Below are 20989 nucleotides of genomic sequence, written 5' to 3' on the forward strand. Positions count from 1 at the left end.
ATTCTCACCATGGCAAAGAATATTTGTAGCAGAAATGACCTTCTCTGAAAGCAGAGCCAAATTCTCTGGCAGGACTCACAGTGAGGCTGGGTTTAGACAGATGGATGAGAAACGCTTTTTATTTACTCTACCACCTACGGCCCTTGGAAAACACAGGTATCCCTAGAGACAGGGGTTCATTCAGCCTCTAGAAGGTTCTAGAAGCTTGCACACAACCAGGTTCTTCTTTCCTAGCCCTCTACTCCTGCCCAGTTGTTGGTTGGTCAGTGTCTTCCCTAACCAGAGCAATCATATTTTGACAGTGCCTCAAGCCAAGTGTGGGTTTTCCTGGTGGCTCAGTTGGTAAAGAACCTGCCGGCAATATGGGAGACCTGGGTTCGATCTCTGGGTTGGGAACATCCCCTAGAGTAGGAAATGGCAGCCCACTCCAGTATTCTTGCCTGGAGAATTCCATGGACAGAGGAGCCTGGTAGGCTACAGTCATGGGGTCCCTAAGAGTCGGACACGACTGAAATGACTTAGCAAGCCAAGTTTAGAAAGAAGAAGACAAAAGTCTGGCTCCCTTGTCCGAGTGTGCTTCTTTTCTTTCCCTCCCTAAAGGTAAGAGCAGAGCCTGCCAGTGGTTTGCTAATTGTCTCCAAGTGAAAAGATTGTTGAACTCAGAAGAGATTTTAGACTCCCAGGGGCATGACGCCCGTCATTTCACAATGGAGAATTATTTTGCGGTATTTATTTTATGATTCCTGACCCTTGTTCTAAATCTTGCTGGTGTGTTTTCATTTAAAATGTATTAACTGAAACTTGGCATCGTGACTTGGCTCCATTAAGCTCTACAACAGCTTAATCCAGATTTTATTATACTGGGACTTGAGTATATGAACTGTAATATGGGAGGGAGCTTGAGGATAAATAAAGTAATTTCCATACTTACTATGCATTTAACTCTTTGGGTGCCCTCTTGGCAATCGACCAGTTTGTGGTTGGATTTCAGTGTTTACACGGTGTTTCCACAGGGACTGTTAAGCCTTCTTTAGACTAGGGCTCTCGAGGCCTCCAGGTAAACTGTAGATTCGGTGGAGTGTTTCGGGTTGCATGGTTGTCCTTTGTTAGGCCAGGCTAGTGGAGGTGGGGAATACAGTAGAGGAGGAAGTTGAAGGGGAAGGTCAGGAGGCTGCTTTGGAAGGGCTGAGATCAAGGAGTCCATGAGAGCTCCAAGTCGAGCTGATAAGGAGGGAGAGCTCAGAAAGGGTTCTGAAAGGATTCTGAGCTCCCCCTTCTTATCAGCTCGACTTGGAGCTCTCTTCGACTCCTTGACCTCAGCCCTTCCAAAGCAGCCTCCTGACCTTCCCCTTCAACCTCCTCCTCTACTGTATTCCCCTTTTGAATACAAAGCCACTGTCTGCTTCCTTGCCCCTGCAACTCTCTCTCCTTTATCACAGAGTGTGCTGACTCTGCCTTCTGAGTACCTCTGCAATCTCTGTATTTCCCTCCATCTCCACTCCCCTATCCCAGGTTCAGCACCAAGAGTTCTTACCTGGAGAACCCATTAGCTTCCCACCTATGACTGTTTGTGGTTGTGTCCACCTGCGGCCTTCTCTCCGGCAGCCAGAATGATCTCCTCTAAGTAAAAGCCAAATCTCCTTAAAACCCTGCCCCCAGACCTTCCATAGTTTCCTATTGCTTCAAATCAAAGTCTTTCACTTGTCCTCAAGAGCAGTGTAATCTAGCCCCTGCTTACCTCCAGCTTCCTTTTATTCACCCATCTCTCCTGCTCACTGGGCTCTGGCCTCACCAGTCTTTCCTTTAAATCAGCCCCTAGCTGGGGCTTCTTCATTTTTGAGATGATTTCCTCAAAGAGGCCTTCTCTGACACCCCTTCCACCTAATTAAAGTCCCCTTTATACTTTCTCATAGCACCTGGCAAGAGAGTGCATGCTTTTACATTTATTGTTGTATTGTAAATTGGAGACCTGTCCCTCCTACTAGATTATAAGTTGCATTAGGGCCAGGGCCTTCCCTCATAGCTCAGCTGGTAAAGAATCTGCCTGTAATGCAGAAAACCCTGGCTCGATTCCTGGGTTGGGAAGATCCCCTGGAGAAGGGAAAGGCTACCCACTCCGGTGTTCTGGCCTGGAGAATTCCACGGACTGTATAGTCCATGGGGTTGCAAAGAGTCGGACACGACTGAGTGACTTTCATGTCACTTTACATTTGGGTTAGGATTGTTATGTTAGGGTTATTATTATTATTATTAGGGTTAGGATTAGTATGTTGTTATGTTATTTTAACAACATAAAAATTTAACAATTTTTATGTTGTTAAAAAGAAGACAACAAGACTGCAACAAAAAGAACAAGATCCAGTGGGATGACCTAACGTTCACATCACCAAATCAAGCCTTAATGGAATTACAGCTTCAGCTTTCCCAGAAATGGAATCTTCAGTCAGTCAGTAAGGAATCACCTTATGAGCATTCATTTTGTCATCTGCCCAGTAGACCCCTGATGCTGCTGCTGCTAAGTCGCTACAGTCGTGTTTGACTCTGTGCGACCTCATAGATGGCAGCCCACCAGGCTCCCCCGTCCCTGGGATTCTCCAGGCAAGAACACTGGAGTGGGTTGCCGTTTCTTTCTCCAGTGCATGAAAGGGAAACGAGAAAGTGAAGTCGCTCAGTCGTGTCCGACTCTTCGCAATCCCATGGACTGCCGCCCCCCAGGCTCCTCTGTCCATGGGATTTTCCAGACAAGAGTACTGGAGTGGGGTGCCATCGCCTTCTCCGAGTAGGCCCCTGCCACCCTCTAAAGGAAAGTAACCTGGCAAAAACCTTGCTCCTGTTCGTTTCTGCCTTTCATTTTGCACAGCTCCTCAGAGCTCCTTTTTATCTGCTTGATTGGATGTTGACTGATTCATGAATGGATGACTAAAGTCAATAAGACCTCTGAAATGTACTCTGCTGAATTTGGTTTTCTACTCTGTTATGCTCACCACTGTAAAGCAAGACCAGTGCTTGATGTGTAGTACATGCTCAATAAATGTTGGTGGAGTCCGTAAACACCGCCTTCAAGGAGCTGATTATTGCTGTCACCAGCAAAATCCTACCAAACCTCTGTTTGTTCCCTTTGGATGGGAAAAAACATAAAAACCTGAAAAGACCTTAATGCCCATTCAGACACTGTTCAGTAAAGTGGACCTCCATAATTACTGAGTTTATAATCTTCTGAGTAATCATGTAAAGGTCATGGATGGGAGGCACGTGTGGAAGAGTGATGGATGACCAGGGTACCTTCTCAGCTTGGTCTTTGTGTTAGAGTTTCAAGTCTCAGAGAGCTGAGTGCAGGGTCCAGTAGAGAGGAAATTCATGGACAAGGTGTGTGGTTGCTACCAGCTAGGTCATCCCACTGGATCTTGTTCTTGTTGTTGTTTGGTTGCTCAATCATGTCTGACTCTTTGCGACCCCATGGACTGCAGCACGCCAGGCTTCTCGCTCCTTCACCATCTCCCAGAGCTTGCTCAAACTCATGTCCATTGAGTTGGTGATGCCACCCAACCATCTCATCCTCTGTCATCCCCTTCTCCTGCTTTCATCTTTCCCAGCATCAGGGTCTTTTCCAGTGAGTCAGCTCCTCATATCAGGTGGCCAAAGTATTGGAGTTTCAGCTTCAGCATCAGTCCTTCCAATGAATATTCAGGGTTGATTTCCTTTTGGATTGACTGGTTTGATCTCCTCGCAGTCCAAGGGACTCTCAAGAGTCTTCTCCAACACCACAGTTCACGCTCTAGTCCTCTTATTAATCCATCACGGTCTACATGTTTGTGAATCCAGGTATTGCACCAGGGAAACCCCAACCACACCTCTAAGGTGATGTAGGTCTGCTCTTGTCTCTTATTCTCTCTGGATATCTGGAGACCCAGGGTGAGTAAATTGGTGGCTTCCTCCATGGACCATGCTGCTGTACATACAAAGTCTTCTGTCTCAAGCTGACTGTTGGAATTAAGATACTTTAACTTCCTTTTCTAGGAGGTAAAGTAAAATGGACTTAATTGTTCTTAGTTGTAGTGTGTTTATTTGGTTTCACATTTTCATACGGGCTAGAGAGTTTGTATATGAAGAAATCTTTATTATAGTAATTTATAGAAAATTAAGGGGAAAAAGGCAAAGACAGATGAGGACTCTTTGCTCCAATGCAACTGGCACACAACAAAGGGCATCCAAAGGTCACATTTTAAGCCCATATCAATCTATTTTGCACAAGATCAGATACGATGTCGTGAATTTAGGGTTGGGGCAGTGGTTTGTAAACCCACTAAGGAGGGAAAGTGAAAAGAAAGTATGCTTCTTTGGTGGCTCAGATGGTAAAGAATCTGCTTGCAGTGCAGGAGACCTAGATTTTGATCCCCGGGTCGGGAAGATCCCCTGAGAAGAAAATGGCAACCCGCTCCAGTATTCTTGCCTGGAGAATCCCATGGACAGAGGAGCCTGGCAGGCTGTCAGTCCATGGGGTCATGAAGAGTCAGACATGACTGAGAGAAAAGCAGGTATTCGAAAAAGATATGCAAAGTCTTTGGCCACCTTTTCAGTCATGGGCTATTTAGGGTAAAGACTTGACATGCTTGTGAAGAAGCTAGGTAGGTCCCTGGAGGCCAAAACTCTGGACTTCATCCACCTAAGGCCCACCTCGGAAAACAGATGTGATCTTTTCTCAGGCCTGCCCCCAACAGAAATGTGCCTCTTCGCCAGCATCTTGTGCCTCTTTTCATTCCATTGTGCTTCTGAAAATGGAAAGGGAACTTTCTCAAGAGGTCTCCTACTTTGGCTTTTTGACTTCAAAAAGAAATAATCCTCTGTAGCAGAAAGGAGGCCTAAACACCATCTATTTTCTTTAGAACAGTGCTCCTTCCACTTTTGTGTACATGAGGAGCCCCAGGGACCTTGTTAAAATAGAGATGGCTATGCCCACACCCAGAGATTCTTCTTTAATAGGTCTTGGTTAGGACCTATTTAATAGGTCTTGGTTAGAAACTAAATATTTGCCTTTCTAACAAATTCCCAGATGATACCAGATGCTATTGGTTTGGGGACCACACTGTAAGAACCACAGCTCTAGAATGAAAGAAGTATAGAATATTAGTGATTAGTTGCATAAGCTTTTGTTTTAATGCTTAAAACCAAAGGCCCAAAACAAGAACTGTAGTACGAGACTGTGCTAAAAATTAAAAAAAAAAAAAAAGAGTTAAGAATAATAAGCACCTTGTACACTTGGATCCTAAGAGCTTCGTGACCTTGCCCAGGGTCACACAGCTGGTAAACAGCAGAGCTGATGAGGAAGAATCCAGGCCAATCTGGGCCGGACCCAAGCTCCTAACTCCCACCCTGTATCCTGCCTCCTCAGCCCAACATCTACACAGATCCATGGTTCTCAGTGTTTCAGGTTTATGGCAGTCAGTGTTTTAGGTTGTGGTTTCTCCTATATTTCTCTTCTTTTCTAACTACTCCTCATCTCCTACATCCTCCTATCCTTCTGCAGGCTAATATGAAATTAAAAAAGTAGTCACTTTCTATTCTTGAGGATGTTTTAATCTCTTGGCTCTCTGCCCCACCTCCCTTGCCCTTGACAACAGGACCTGGAGACATCCCGGGTGGTATGAGTCTGTGAGTTGGGAGGTCTTGACACCAAGGTCGAGAAATTAAAAACATTCAGAGCTTCACTACTGCTCACCACACGGAAGACAATTCTCTTTCATCTATTGTGTAAAAATGTGCCTGAAATGAGGAACATAATCTTTTTTATTTCCAGAGATATTACCCTGGGCGTCTGTTAGCACCATTATTTCCTTTGGAGTCCCAAGTTCCTATCCAGAAGGATTTAATTATGTTTTAGCAAATCTCAGTAAGAAAGATCTAATACAATAAGTCAACCTCATTTCAGGTAAACATCATATGGAAAAATTTTATCCCATTTTTAAGTCTCACAATCTTCTTACATTTAAGTGATTTTCTAAATTGCCTAAAATCCTCTTAGCAATGTAGTAGGCTGTACAAATAGTCCAATATATATGCACCCTCACACACTCATGCAAATCTGAATACAGTGAGAGCAAGCATATTGGAGATAAGGTATTGGGGTTTAAACCACCTGGAATAGTATTCCCTCTTGTAATTTTTGTACTTGTACTAGTGGTCAAAGGATATGTGCTGTTTTTCCACCCAAACAAAAAAGTAATGTAATTGGGGAGCCCCAAACAACGTGAAATGTGATCACACCTGCCAAAGTCACCGTTCTGTTTTCAGGGTAGAAGGATGAAAGTTCTTGGTGCCCCCTGCCTCATCACTGATCTGCTGTGTGTGTTCTGTGAGAGTGTGAAAAACACATGTGATGTCTCATGAGTCTGTCCTTGCGGAGATGCTCTGAGCATTTCCCTAAAAGGAAGCTCTTGCTCACAGTCTCCTGTCACTGTGGAATCTATCCAGCCACTTCCTTTCCCGGGAGGCCAAATGGGTAGATTCATGAATGGTACAGATGGAGAAGTAGATTAACTTTAGAACGGATGCTGGCATGGATATTCCTGGGACTGAACCGCTTCCAAGCCAGAAATAATCCTCGTGCTTTCAAATTTGGGAAGTCATAGGATGTAACGTTTCCTCTCCCTGTCAGATGGCTGGATGCTGTACAATGGCCGTGGAAGGAGGGGACGGGTGGAAATGGGGGAAGTGTGAGCCACTCAGGTGGCTTGCTATGAATAGCTTGAAAAGGAGGCACGCTGTGTCAGCAGGATTGTCTACGAAGCCATCGGAAGAATTTTTGCAGAACTTGAAACATTGATCATTGATTGGATATCGTGCCTCCAAACAAACAGTCTGTGAAAGTCCATTGGTTTAGTTGCTTATTTGACGAATGCTTACTGCATGTGTGCTACGTGGCATGGGACGAAGAGAAACAAGGCAGGAGCCCTACCCTCACTGATTCCTGGGGGAGATGAACGGGGACCCAGGACCCACTCTAACCTGGAGATATGTGCTGTGGGTTCCCTCCCTGACCTAACCCGAACTCCTTCCCCTCAACTCATTTGTCTCACAGAGGGCATTACTACTTGAATTTATTTGAGTGTTTGCGTTCCATTTCTGCTCACTAGAATACCAACCCCATGAGAGCAGGGACCTAGATTTGTTCAGCACTCTAACCCCAATGTCTGGAATTGTGCCCAGAACATAGTAAATGCTCAACAAGGTGTCTCATGAGCAAAATGCTGTGGAACTGCTCAGAAGGGAGGGACTTCAGGGGCAAAGGATGGTGGTGGGGGTCAGAGGGAGGAGGCTTTCCCTAAGAAGGAGGCATCTAACGGTAGCATCGCATTTTGCAGAGTTGTTGTTCAGTCTCTAGGTCCTGTCTGACTCTTTGCAACCCCATGGACTGCAGCATGCCAAGCTTCCTTGTCTTTCACTACCTCCTGGAGTTTGCTCAAACTCATGTCCATTGAGTCGGTGATGCCATCCAATCATGTCATCCTCTGTCGCCCCCTTCTCCTCCTGTCCTCAGTCTTTCCCCACATCAGGGTCATAGAGAAAGGGAAGCAAATGCATCCTTGGCAGAGGGGACAAGGTGAGTACAGGCTCAAGTGTGTGAACTGACTTCAAACAGGAACTTAAGGCAGTGAGACCAGGTTTCAAGTGTGGTGGGGGAGGGGCAGGAGAGGAAACTTCACCAGAAGTGTTGGGCCAACTGTGAAAGTGTCTAGCACCAAGTGAAAAGTCAGGACAACTCATCAAGTTGTTGAAGGATGATGAAATCTTTTCTGTGACTGTTGGGGATGTAGAAGTAAATACATTGTGCGTGTATGTGTTGTGCACTCATGCATGTGTGAGTGTGATCACTGAGCATTTTACACACAGTCAATAGCCAACAAAATTAGTTTCCTTGTTTAACATGCCAAGAATTTCATCCTAGTCAAGTGGGCTTCCCTGGTGGCTCAGATGGTAAGGAATCTGCCTGCAATGTGAGAGACCCAGGTTCGATCCCTGTGTCAGGAAGATCCCCTGGAGGAGGAAATGGCATCCCACTTCAGTATTCCTGCCTGGAGAATCCCATGGACAGAGGAGCCTGGAGATCTACAGTCCATGCGGTCGCTAAGAGTTGGACATGACTGAGCGACTAATCCTATCCTTATTAAAGTACCTCCAAGGTATTTAACAAGGGGAGGGGAAAGACGTGGTTAGTGTTTTGGAAAGCTCCAGAAAAAGTGTGAAACGTGGATCAGGCATGAACCTGGAATAGGGAGGGCATGTCAGAGACTGTGGAAGTCCTAGGTGATAATGACCAAATATTTTTGCCTGGAGAATCCCATGGACAGAGGAGCCTGGCCAGCTACAGTTCATGTCGTTGCAGAGTCAGACTCGACTGAGTGACTAACACACACACACAGGAGAGAGGGGAAGTTTCCATTCAGGGACTTAAGGATCTTAGTATCCAATTGGATGTAAGGAGTGGAGGAGGAGGGAGCAGAGGATGCTGCTGAGATGTCTTACCATGCATCAGGTTTATCATTATCTGACACTGTGAAATATCTTTTGGTTTTGTTTCTTTGTTTTGTGGGCTGTCTGGTGTCACTCTGTAGACTGTGAGCTTCTGAAGGACTGCCAATTTTGTTCTCTATTATATTTCTATAGCCTGAAAGTCTGCCTGGCCCCTATTGAATAATTAATGTTTGCAAATGAATTAATGAATGACTGGGAATCTCCTTATCCCAAGATGAAGAAGGCATGAAAATTATTAAGTTTGGATGAAGAGATAGGAAAGAAGACACAAGGATAAGGAGCAGGTAGAGATGCTCATGGGCCCTCTAAAACCTGGGAAAAAATTCAGAATTTGGGGTTCAACACAGGAATCATTTTGGAGTCCTTCACATGATGGTGATGAATAAGACCACTCAGGGAAGATAAAAAGGGACACAAATCAAGAAGGAAAACCCGGGCATATTAATATGCAAAGGATGTAGGGAAAAGAGATGGAACCAAGATAAGAAGTGAGATGATGTGCCTGAAATGGCAAAGAAGTGTGCTGTTCTAGAACCCCAGTGGGAGAAAACTTCATTGAAGGCACAGCACAGGATTGTTTTGGTCCAAATGTCAATGGAGAGATGGATTGGTGAGCCAGATTATTGTGCTGGAGCTGGCTTGCAAGAACTGGTTGTTAACTTTGGGGGAATTTTGTGAACTAATATTAAAATTTAAAAAGTGTAAGATTATAATTAAACACATTTTCTTAAAAGCACGTATAACAGATATTCAAAACTCACTTCCTCATGGTTTTGTCACATTTTACTATTACCTATGCCATCCGCTTTTCAGCCGTCCACTCAAAATGACTGTTTGGTCCTCCATTTAGTCCATTTCTCTTTAGAGAACTCACTTTTGAGCATTTAAAAATTTGCCTGAAGTCTGCCGCCATACTGCCGTTTCAGTGCAGCAGACCATCAGCCTGTTTATCTCATATAAACTCTCTTCCTGGGCAAATTGCTGGACAGGAAATTATTTTCTGTGATAGTTGCCCCCACAGGATTGTGGGCGGCTAGACTGCTTCAGTATGAGCACTTTCAATGGACTATCTGGAGATCCAGTACGGATGCCATCACTAAATAGGTTAAGTAAATAACTAGAACACATTGTAAGAGGGGAACTTAGTATTTGTCAGCCTTTTAAAGTCCCTCGTTTTATTTGTGGTAAACACACAATGCTCACATTCTTTCAGTTCAGTTCAGTTGTTCAGTATCGTGTCCGACTCTTGGCAACCCCATGGACTGCAACGCTCCAGGCTTCCCTGTTCATCACCAACTCCCGGAGCTTGCTCAGACTCATATCCATTGAGTCAGTGATGCCATCCAACCATCTGATCCTCTGTCATCCCCTTCTCTTCCTACCTTCAATCTTTCCTAACACGAGGGTCTTTTCCAATGAGTCAGTTCTTCACATTAGGTGGCCAAACTAGCCGAGCTTCAGCTTCAGCATCAGTTCTTCCAATGAATATTCAGGACTGATTTCCTTAAAATTTTTCACATTCTTTAAAAAATACTATTTTTGGTTCAAATGAAGCACACTCTCTGTCTGTATGCAGATACACACACACGCATGTATGTGTATTTGTATGGATACACACAACAGAGCAAAATACTATATTGGTTTTATTTATTTATTTTGTTGACCACACTGAATGGCATGCAGGATCTTAGTTCCCCAGTCAGGGATGGAACCTATGCCCCCTGCACTGAAAGCACGGAATCTTAACCACTGGACCACCAGGGAAGGTCCTCAGCATTGGTTTTAAACTATGTTATACCTCCTCCTTTCCTCCATTTTCTGATTTTGCTGTTCGCCTTTGAGGGGACTAAACTGCCTGCTAGTTGAGAGTTGTAGGATTTAGTAAACAATGAGGTCAAACAGGCCCAGAGTGAAATAAAAGAATAAGGAGTGCCAATAACTGAACCCTTATATGGCTAGTTATTTACATTAGATGATTTTACTTTTTATTTTTGTGTACCGATCTATTTTCTACTTTTTCCACTCAGAGTGCTTTTGCATGATTCTTCCCAGATTTCATAATCGTCTCTATAATTGTCCTTCCTAGTGACCGTTTAATATTCCATTGTATTAATAGAGCACAGTCTGCCCAAACCATTTCCTCACAGTTGGGTACTTGGGCTGTTTCCAAGGATTCATTCTAATATACGACAGGACCAGGAACATCTTTTTTTTTGCAAATAAGTTTGTTGCCTTGGAATGATTCCTGGGGACATTTTTCCCCAAGAGGCTCTACCAGGTCAAAGAGTAGAATAATTTTTATGACTTGTCACATATTGCAAAATTGCTTTTTAAGACTTTTTTTTCAGTTTATGGTGCCACCAGCAAAGTTTAGTGTGCTTGCTTCCCCAAAGCCCTGCCAACAAACAATTTTGTCATTTTTACTCATTTCTCCTGTGGTTCTCCTGCTTGTAGCACAATCCCATGGAGCTAAGGAGATAGAATCAGGAAATAATCTTCCCCTAATTAAAGTCTGGTGCAGTAATATGGGCGAGGCTTTAATACATATCATAAAGAGGTAAGAAATTAAGAAAGCTTTTATCACTCAAGTACAAAATGAAAAAAAAAAATATGAGGACATGAGTTACCCTTTTAGAGGGTTACAGACAAAAATGGAGAACTAAAGGGAAAATGACACATTCTTTAAAACAAAACTAGAATGTATATATTCTGGCTATTAATATTAGCTCCTTATGAAGCAAGAGACTGGCCAGAGTTGCTAACTTTTGGAAATAAACCTGTAGAATAAGCTTTGCTTTTGTTATTTTGCTGTTAAATTAAACACAGTATGTGGGATATTGTCTTTCTCTCTACTTGGCTTGGAATCTGTTTTCTCTCTCAAGAGCCATAATCCAAAATAAGAGCAATGAATATGCTGTTGAATTGGCTTTTGCATCTTTAAGAGCACTCATTATTTATACAGCAGTCCCTAAAGGCTGTATGTGGATACCTCTGGCATCCATAACAAACAATGCTTGTATACAGCACATTCCTTCAAGGGGACAGCTGTATTTATCCTTTATTATTTGGGGGTATTTAAAACCGATTTCCTCTAAAGGGACAAGACTTGTGTTTTCGGTTTCGCGGAGGAAGCGACTGGAATCAATGTAGCCCCCAGATTATTTCACAAACTGCAGCTTCATATCCCTCAGAGAGGGCTGCTTGTGTCATGTTCCACCTCCCTAGATGCTTATTCAAGTTTTAATTTCTGTAATCTCAGCTCTGTCATCACTGTTGATTGCTGAGAAGTTATCCATTATTTTTAGGGCTAGTCTAGCATGCTGAGATTTCCCAACACACACGTCTATTGCTTGACTGGGGACCTCCATCTTTGAAACAAAAAGCCTGTGTCCATGAAAGCAAAGTGAGCTGCCTTACTGAGGTGGATTCCAGATGACCCAGGACAAGAGAAGAGCTTCTGCCTGAGGTGGAGAGATTTATTTCTCTTCATGGGATGGAATTAAATTCCATGACTGTTTCTCTTTTTTCTTTCCTTTCTTTTAATTGGAATATAATTGCTCTACAATGTCATGTTAGTTCCTGCTGTACAACTAAGTGAATCAGCTATTTGTATACATATATCCCCTCTCTCATGAGCCCTCCCCTACATGTCTCTCTTTCTTTCTGAAAACTTATTTTTCTCTCTTTTAACTCACTCAGCATCCCTAATGCGTTTGATATGCTCTCTTCCCCTTTGGAAACTGCCCCTTCTTGGCGTCTCTGACCTCTTCCTCTGAGTGTCTTACTCTCTGGTGCCTTCTTAATCTGGAGTCTTCCACAGCGTTTCTTCCTCCTCCCATTTCCCTGATGATGGCATGTGCCAACACTCAGGCCTTCTTTTCCATGTGTATTCCTCAGAGAGCCCTTCCTTCTCAAGCTTCTTCTGCCACCTTTGCACTGAGACACTCAAAGATGGTGGCATTTTCCACCACGTTCCTCTCCCCCGAGCTCCAGTCCCATATCTCTTCACAGTTGTCCACAGGACATTTCCATCATACACCTTCCTGGCTGTTGCCTCCCATCGGCAGGTTCAAGAAACTGTCTTCCTTCCCAATGTGTTGAGATCAGCTAGTTCTCTCAACTTTAACTTTCCGCTCAGTCACCCAGACCTGTCTCCTGCCTCTTTGACTGGCCTGTCTCCTTATCCCCAAATCCAGGCTCAAAGCTGTGCTTGCATTTACTTCAAAATGTCTCTCCCGTTAGTCTCCCCATCTGGGTTCTGTTTGCCACCCTCACTTCTAGCTCCCCTTACCTCACAGCCTTTCAGCCCCTCATCTGTGTCTTCCCCACACCCCTCCATCCTGTCCACCCCTCTCGACTTCCTTGAACACCATGGCATCTGCTTTCTTGCTGGAGTCTCCTCAGTGCCTCCTTACATCCTACTCCATTCAGTCTTGAGTAGGACAAGACTGAACGGAGTAGTTTCATTCAGTCTTTCCTGGTCTTTTTAACCTGGCTCCAAGAAGTGAATTCTATTTCCCGCTAACCTCCAATCTGAACCATTCCCATGAGTCTGGTTTCTTTGTTTTATGTGCGTGCAATAGCACTGTCCTGCACTGGCTCACAAGAGCTGATGCTAAATTTCCAGGAAGGTTGTGAGTCAATTGCTAAACAAGGCCATTATTAAAAAGTAAATTATATAAGTTTAAATAAATTATGTCTATAAAGTTAATAAATATTTAAAACTCATAAGTCCCTAATTAGTTTACTATTATCTCTGGTCTTGGGACTACTTTTGTCTATTGTATGCTGGAAATACTATATGCTGGTGAGCTAACACATATCTCTTCCCAACTCCACATTCAATAATGTCATACTGGTAGCCCAAGATCAACCATATTTGGAGCAGTTATACCCTGGAAACTGGTCAATGCTACAAATAAAGGTTTGTTTTCCCAAGACAGGGATGTTGAATATTTCCTAGCACACCACTGCTTGGGTGTGTGCGAGTGTGCTAAACTACTTCACTCGTGTCCAACTCTTTGTGAATCCATGGACTGTAGCCTGCCAGGCTCCTCTGTCCATGGGATTTTCCAAACAAACATACTGGAGTGGGTTGCCATGCCCCCCTCAAGGGCATCTTCCTGATCCAAAGATCAAAACCGAGTCTCTTATGTCTCCTGCATTGGCAGGTGAGTTCTTTACCACTAGCGCTACCTGGGACACCAACCACTGCGTACATACCTAGTATATTCCTATGTTTGGGACTTTGTTCTTTTTCCCTCTTATCAGGCTTGTCTTCACTGTTTCCTGAAATAGGAAATCTTTAGCGATCTATGAACATCCAGTTAAATCTCTCTTCCATGACACTTCCCCTAACAATACTCACTTTCATTGATTTATTTTCCATCCCAATCCTGCATCTTTTATATTGTGAACCACACAAGCTAGTACTTAATAGTATGTTTTTCATTAATTTTAACTCATTGATTCAATCGTGTGTTATTTCATCATGTTCCTTTAGAGCCTTATGTGTGTCTTACCCCACACTAGTTTTAGTTCTGGCCTGAATCATTCATTATTGTTTCATAATTTGTCTTGTCTCCACTAATAGTTTCATCCATCTTAGATGTCATCAACCACTTTACTTCCACACCCATTTTAGGTCCCGGAACAGATCTGAGCCCCTAATAGGTCTCAACCTAAGTCCAGAAATTGATACCACATTCTGTAATTATTAGACATTCAAGGAATATTAATAGCAACTATTGCTGACTTTCAGAGGGAAGAAAAGCCTTTGCTCAAGTTGCTCAAATCTTTTATTTCAAGTGCTAAAGGTTTCAGCCCTAAATGTAGCACCAGAGCAGAGGGAGATACTTGTGGGGGGGGCTTAGGAGAATTCGGTTCAGTGCCACGTGGTCACAGTCACATCACTTGTCCGCTCCATCTGTCAAGCTCTGAACCCAGGTGATGTGATTTACCCTGCTTACCTACCTACATGGTTGCTGTGAGGACTCAAAGAGAAAAAGATGTAAAAGGGCTTTATAAAGTGTCCTTCTAATGTACAGACTGAGCATGCTAAGAGGCCTTGTCCTTTGCCATATTCCTCTGCTCAGTCAACTTTGTGTGTGTCTCTGCCAAGTTGCTTCAGTCGTGTCTCACACTTTGCCACGCTATGGACTGCAGGCCACCAGGCTCCTCTGACCATGGAATTCTCCAGGCAAGAGTACTGGAGTGGGTTGCCATGACCTTCTCCAGGGGATCTTCCCAACCCAGCGATCAAACCTGTATCTCCTGCACTGCAGGTGGATCCTTCACCACTGAGCCACCCGGGAAACCCCCAGTCATCTATAAGCAAGAATAAAAGGACTAATCTATGTATTCCTGATTGCACACAAGTTTTTCCTCCTTTCTTTCCTAAAATAAAGGAACAGAGATGCTGGGGTCGATACCCAAAATGAGATTAGAAAAAAGCAAGAGAGTGGGCACATTCTACTTATTGGGATCGAGTCATCATGGTACCATCTCCAAAGGCTTGTTGGGTCATAAAAGATCCTTCCACAAAGACACACCCAGAGAATCACATGCATCGATACAGCTTATTTTTGATGCTTTCAACCATCCTATGAGGTGAATGGATCAGATATTATTATTATTATTACTGTTGCTACCAATCCTTTTGAATCAGTCTGCAGCAAGGGTCCTCTTGTCTAGTGTCATTCAAGCCAATAGACAAACCAAGGGATCAAGACCCAGTTCAGTTCAGAAGCAAAGAAAAGCTTTGTTTTTTGATTAGAAATAGAGAGGTGGGTGCTCATACTCTAGAGAACGTGCTCTCCCACTGGTTGTGGACAGGGCTGTTTATAGGCTTCCAGTCAGTGGGGAGGGAGTGAGGTTCTCGGACATCAGGCTCAGGAGTGCTGCTCTCAGCTCCTCATCACAGTGTCAGACACAGCATCTCTGCACGCAGCCCTCAGCTGCCATCTTGGGTGGAGGTGTCGTGGGCTTTGCTTCTGCACACAGCCCACTACATTGAGGCGCTGGGGGCAGCCTTTTGAAACCCAGAACCTTGGTTTGAAGGGCCAGGTGCCAGGCCTCTACCTTACGAGCAAGTGACACTAGACTTAGGTACAGGGGGGAGGAAAAAAGATTAAGAATTTATTATCCAGACTCTATTTTTATTTCCTGGGACTTGTTCATGGACTTTGCCAAGGATGCTATTATTCCTCTTCATGGGTGTGGAAAAAGTGATTGAGGTTCAGGGACATCTGTAAAGCCACGTGGTCACTCAGTGGCTGGTCCAGGGTAAGAACTAGTATTCTTGTTTCTTTTCTTTCCCTTTTTAAAATAACAAATTTATTGTAATGTCATTCACATAGCACAAATTCACCCATTTAAAGTGTATACATTCCATGGTTTTAGTATACTTACAGGGTTGTGTAACCATCACTACAATCTAAGTTTAGAATATTTTCATTACTCCAGAAAGAAATTCCATAGCCATTATCAGTTAAGTTCTGTCTCCCCTCACTCCTAGCAACTGGCAACCATTAATTTACTTTGTGTCTCTGTCAACTTGCCCCTGCTAGATATCTCATTTAAATGGAATCATACAACATTTGTCCTTTTGTACCTGGCTTCTTTCATTTAGCATAATGTTTTCAAGGTTCATCCACAAGATACCAAGGGAACATTTCATGCAAAGATGGGCTCAATAAAGGAGAGAAATGGTAGGGACCTAACAGAAGCAGAAGATATTAAGAAGAGGTGGCAAGAATACACAGAAGAACTGTACAAAAAAGATCTTCACGACTCAGATAATCACGATGGTGTGATCACTCACCTAGAGCCAGACATCCTGGAATGTGAAGTCAAGTGGGCCTTAGGAAGTATCACTATGAACAAAGCTAGTGGAGGTGATGGAATTCCAGTTGAGCTATTTCAAATCCTGAAAGATGATGCTGTGAAAGTGCTGCACTCAATATGCCAGCAAATTTGGAAAACTCAGTAGTGGCCACAGGACTGGAAAAGGTCAGTTTTCATTCCAATCCCAAAGAAAGGCAATGCCAAAGAATGCTCAAACTACCACACAATTGCACCCATCTCACATGCTAGTAAAGTAATGCTCAAAATTCTCCAAGCCAGGCTTCAGCAATACCTGAACCACGAAATTCCAGATGTTCAAGCTGGTTTTAGAAAAGGAAGAGGAACCAGAGATCAAATTGCCAACATCTGCTAGATCATCAAAAAAGCAAGAGAGTTCTAGAAAAATATCTATTTCTGCTTTATTGACTATGCCAAAGCCTTTGACTGTGTAGATCACAATAAATTATGGAAAATTCTGAAAGAGATGGGCATACCAGACCACCTGACCTACCTCTTGGGAAACATGTATGCAGGTCAGGAAGCAACAGTTAGAACTGGACGTGGAACAACAGACTGGTTCCAAATAGGAAAAGGAGTACGTCAAGGCTGAATATTGTCACCTTGCTTATTTAACTTCTATGCAGAGTACATCATGACAAACGCTGGGGTGGATGAAGGACAGGCTGGAATCAAGATTGCCAGGAGAAATATCAATAACCTCAGATATGCAGATGACACCACCCTTATGGCAGAAAGTGAAGAAGAACTAAAGAGCCTCTTGATGAAAGTGAGAGAGGAGAGTGAAAAAGTTGGCTTAAAGCTCAACATTCAGAAAACTAATATCATGGCATCTGGTCCCATCACTTCATGGCAAATAGATGGGGAAAGAGTGGAAACAGTGGCTGAATTTATTTTTCTGGGCTCCAAAATCACTGCAGATGGTGACTGCAGCTATGAAATTAAAAGACGCTTACTGCTTGGAAGGAAAGTTATGACCAACCTAGACAGCATATTAAAGAGCAGAGACACTACTTTGCCAACAAAGGTCCATCTAGTCAAGGCTATGGTTTTTCCAGTGGTTACGTATGGATGTAAGAGCTGGACTATAAAGAAAGCTGAGCACCAAAGAATTGATGCTTTAAAACTGTGGTGTTGGAGAAGACTCTTGAGAGTCCCTTGGACTGCAAGGAGATCCAATCAGTCCATCCTAAAGGAGATCAGTCCTGGGTGTTCATTGGAAGGACTGATGTTGAAGCTGATACTCCAATACTTTGGCCACCTGATGCGAAGACCCGACTCATTTGAAAAGACCCTGATGCCGGGAAAGATTGAGAGCAGGAGGAGAAGGGGATGACAGAGGATGAGATGGTTGGATGGCATCACCGACTCAATGGACATGGGTTTGGGTAGACTCCAGGAGTTGGTGATGGACAGGGAGGCCTGGCATGTTATGGTTCATGGGGTCGCACAGAGTCGGACACGACTGAGCGACTGAACTGAACTGAATATTACACTGGATTCCTGTTTCTAAGTCCAGCATGAATCTAGAGCACCCAGCACCCTCTACACTGTTTCATAGCATCATTCAGCTATAAAATAAAAAAATAAAGTCTGACACTGTTTCCACTGTTTCCTCATCTATTTCCCATGAAGTGATGGGACCAGATGCCATGATCTTAGTTTTCTGAACGTTGAGCTTTAAGCCAACTTTTTCACTCCCCTCTTTCACTTTCATCAAGAGGCTCTTTAGTTCTTCACTTTCTGCCATAAGGGTGGTGTCATCTGCATATCTGAGGTTATTGATATTTCTCCTGGCAATCTTGATTCCAGCCTGTCCTTCATCCACCCCAGCGTTTGTCATGATGTACTCTGCATAGAAGTTAAATAAGCAAGGTGACAATATTCAGCCTTGACGTACTCCTTTTCCTATTTGGAACCAGTCTGCTGTTCCATGTCCAGTTCTAACTGTTGCTTCCTGACCTGCATACATGTTTCTCAAGAGGTAGGTCAGGTGGTCTGGTATGCCCATTCTCTTTCAGAATTTTCCATAATTTATTGTGATCTTTATGAAGATTTATGCGCCCCCTCCCCCAACATTCTCTTTGGGACCCAGTGGGAAGGACATGACCCAAGTGCCAGGGGGTTTTATTTTAATCAGATCACCTTGAGCATCTCAAATGACCTCTTTGTGTCCCAGAAGCTCACACATCTGTCAAAGGTGATGGCTGTGCTCTTGTACCCACTCCACTGGGCTCTGAGAGGTTGAAAAGAGATGTTGATATGATGTTTTTTGAAAATTAAGTTGCCAGAGGAATTGCAGGCGATCATCAAAAATGAAAATATCTGCTTAAACTGGCTGCTGGAGAAGTTGGTGAATGAAACGATCTCTGTGTATGCATTTGGATCTGTTTCTCCTTGGTTTTCCCTCACTCTCCTGACAGCATCCTCCATACAGAGGGCATCAAGGAATTCATACAGGTGTCTCTGTGAGTTGTGGCAAATAGTTTGGAGACCTTTCCATCACTGGGCAAAAGAGATCAGACTTAAGGTGTAAAACTATTAAGTCCAGCCCCATCTGTCCATCTTTCTGACATTGAAAAGGCATCAGCTTGCCCATCCAGTTCCCACTGAATCAGAAATGCCTGTTCTCATGTTGCGGGGTCACGTGACTCTTGTGGTCCCTTACCTGAGAGTCTGAGAATTGGGATGGCTGGGATGAGTAGAGACATGAGGCCGAACAGACTCTGGGGGCACGATTCTCATCCACTGAAGTATTTGTGTTACTCTTCTGAGAATAGGAGCAAATCAGACTGAGCCCAAGCACTTGAGTCTCAGTAACAGGTTTATGAGACAGAGATAGATTTTTTCCCTTGGTTTTTGTTTGTTTGTGTTTTGTTTTTGCAAATTGCTAATGTTCCTTGCATTTTCGTGGGCAGGGCCTTCTCCCAGTTCTTCATCCAGAATTAAGCCATCCGTTCCCCCTTGGGGGAGGTTGGGAAAGAATCAGAACTGTTATGTCAAGAGGCAAAGAGAAACCAGTTTCTGACATCCAAGTAGAGTTTTGCAGCAAGACAACAGTCTTGAAAACCAGACTTGGTAGAGAGAGAGAGACAGGACTTTCAAACTTCCTAAACATATCAAGAACCCACACTGGAGGATGCATATCCTGAAAATTTTCCACAATTACTGAAGAGGTGGACTTCATCCAGGGACAACTAGACTTGGAGGTTCCTTGTTACAGGGTTGGGGAAAGATATGAGACATCATGGAAGGAAGAGCTTGAGCCCACCCCATGGAAAAGAACTGAGAAGGAAGAAGGCTGGGTTAGGTATCAGGGATCCCGCTCAAACACTTTTATCCCACGGGACTACCAGAAACGTCCAGATAGGCATGGGCAGCCCCAGATCTCAAGACTAGTGGCATGTTTCCCTGTGTGTATTAAAGGGAGGCTCAGTCCTCTGGGAGAAACTCTGCTCTTGGCTGCTTCCAAATGGCATGGAAGGCCTGGTGGAGGGCTGACTGCAGGAGGGGAGGTAAGAGACCAAACCCCAGTCCAAATATCCCCTCTCACAGTCACAAACCCAGAGTCAGTGGGGACTATTGGGTAAATGAGTGAAATAAACTGTATTTCACTCTCTATGAGCTGTCGTGGCCCCTTACCTGAGAGTCTGAGAATTGAGAAGGCTGGGATGAGTAGAGCCGTGAGGCCAAACAGACTCGGGAGGGGGGGATGATTCTCATCCACTGAAGTATTTGTGTTACCCTTCTGAGATTGTTTCACAAGCTGCCCCTGTGCTAGGCTGGGGAAGACATCAACTGAGTGGGTCAGAGGGAGAACCAGGGATTGACCCTCCACAGTTGTCTTCAGCTACAGTGTAGAATGGACCCTCAGAAATGCCTGGATGCCCTTGGAGGGACAGGCAGAGCTAGGCATATCTGTTTCAGGGAGCTTTCCAGTAGGGAGGCTCAGAGATGCCAGGTCTCTTTGGAGTCACGAAAACCCTATCTTTCCTCCAAATACTTAGCTGCCATATAGGAAAGTAGAAGACCAGCAGGGGAGGAAATAGGAGCTGTCCTAAAGAGACTGTTAAGACCAGTCTTATAGGGAATTGAACTTTGAATAAACTGATTGAATGTTTACATTGAAAGGAGACCGTTTAAATTGGAAAAGTCCAAACTATTGTTAATTGGCCAGTTTTCATTGAGCAGGGTGTGGGCTCATGAGGAATATCAGATGAAGTGATAGAGAAAATAAAGAACCCTTTCCTTGAACCTCTGGGTTGTAATGTGAGTAAATGCATGGCCTCCATGTGTTTGCCTTCTGTGCCCTCTCTCCTCCAGCAAATATTTCTAAGATCCCACCCTCCTGCAAGCTTCTCTGAACACTGGCAAAGCCGCCTGACTGCAGTTTCTTCTAGGTTCTTCAGGTCCTGGTTAGTGCTACCAGGCTAAGGTGAAATCGGTGGGTTACTATGTTCTATTTGAGGTTTCCATTCTCTCCAAGCTGTCAAAGATTAGCTAGGGTGTCTGAAATTCTTCCTCTTATTCTTCCATATTTCCTTGGGGTGGAAGAGGGGAGGAAATTTTAATACCCCTTCAACCCCATCCTGCCTTG

General features: G+C 44.0%; 1 long non-coding RNA gene across 1 annotated transcript; it reads left to right on the forward strand.

Annotated features, from left to right (window-relative positions):
• The first annotated feature begins 251 nt into the window (after nucleotides 1-251).
• Nucleotides 252-14887, forward strand: LOC145539677 (uncharacterized). Its single transcript, XR_014077897.1, has 4 exons — nucleotides 252-342; nucleotides 10984-11086; nucleotides 11835-11995; nucleotides 14695-14887. It is a non-coding gene; the product is annotated as an uncharacterized LOC145539677 (long non-coding RNA).
• The last annotated feature ends 6102 nt before the right edge of the window (nucleotides 14888-20989 follow it).

Source organism: Giraffa tippelskirchi, chromosome 2 (assembly GCF_054371585.1).
Source record: "Giraffa tippelskirchi isolate mGirTip1 chromosome 2, T2T-mGirTip1v1.2.pri, whole genome shotgun sequence".
NCBI classification, from domain to species: Eukaryota; Metazoa; Chordata; class Mammalia; order Artiodactyla; family Giraffidae; genus Giraffa; species Giraffa tippelskirchi.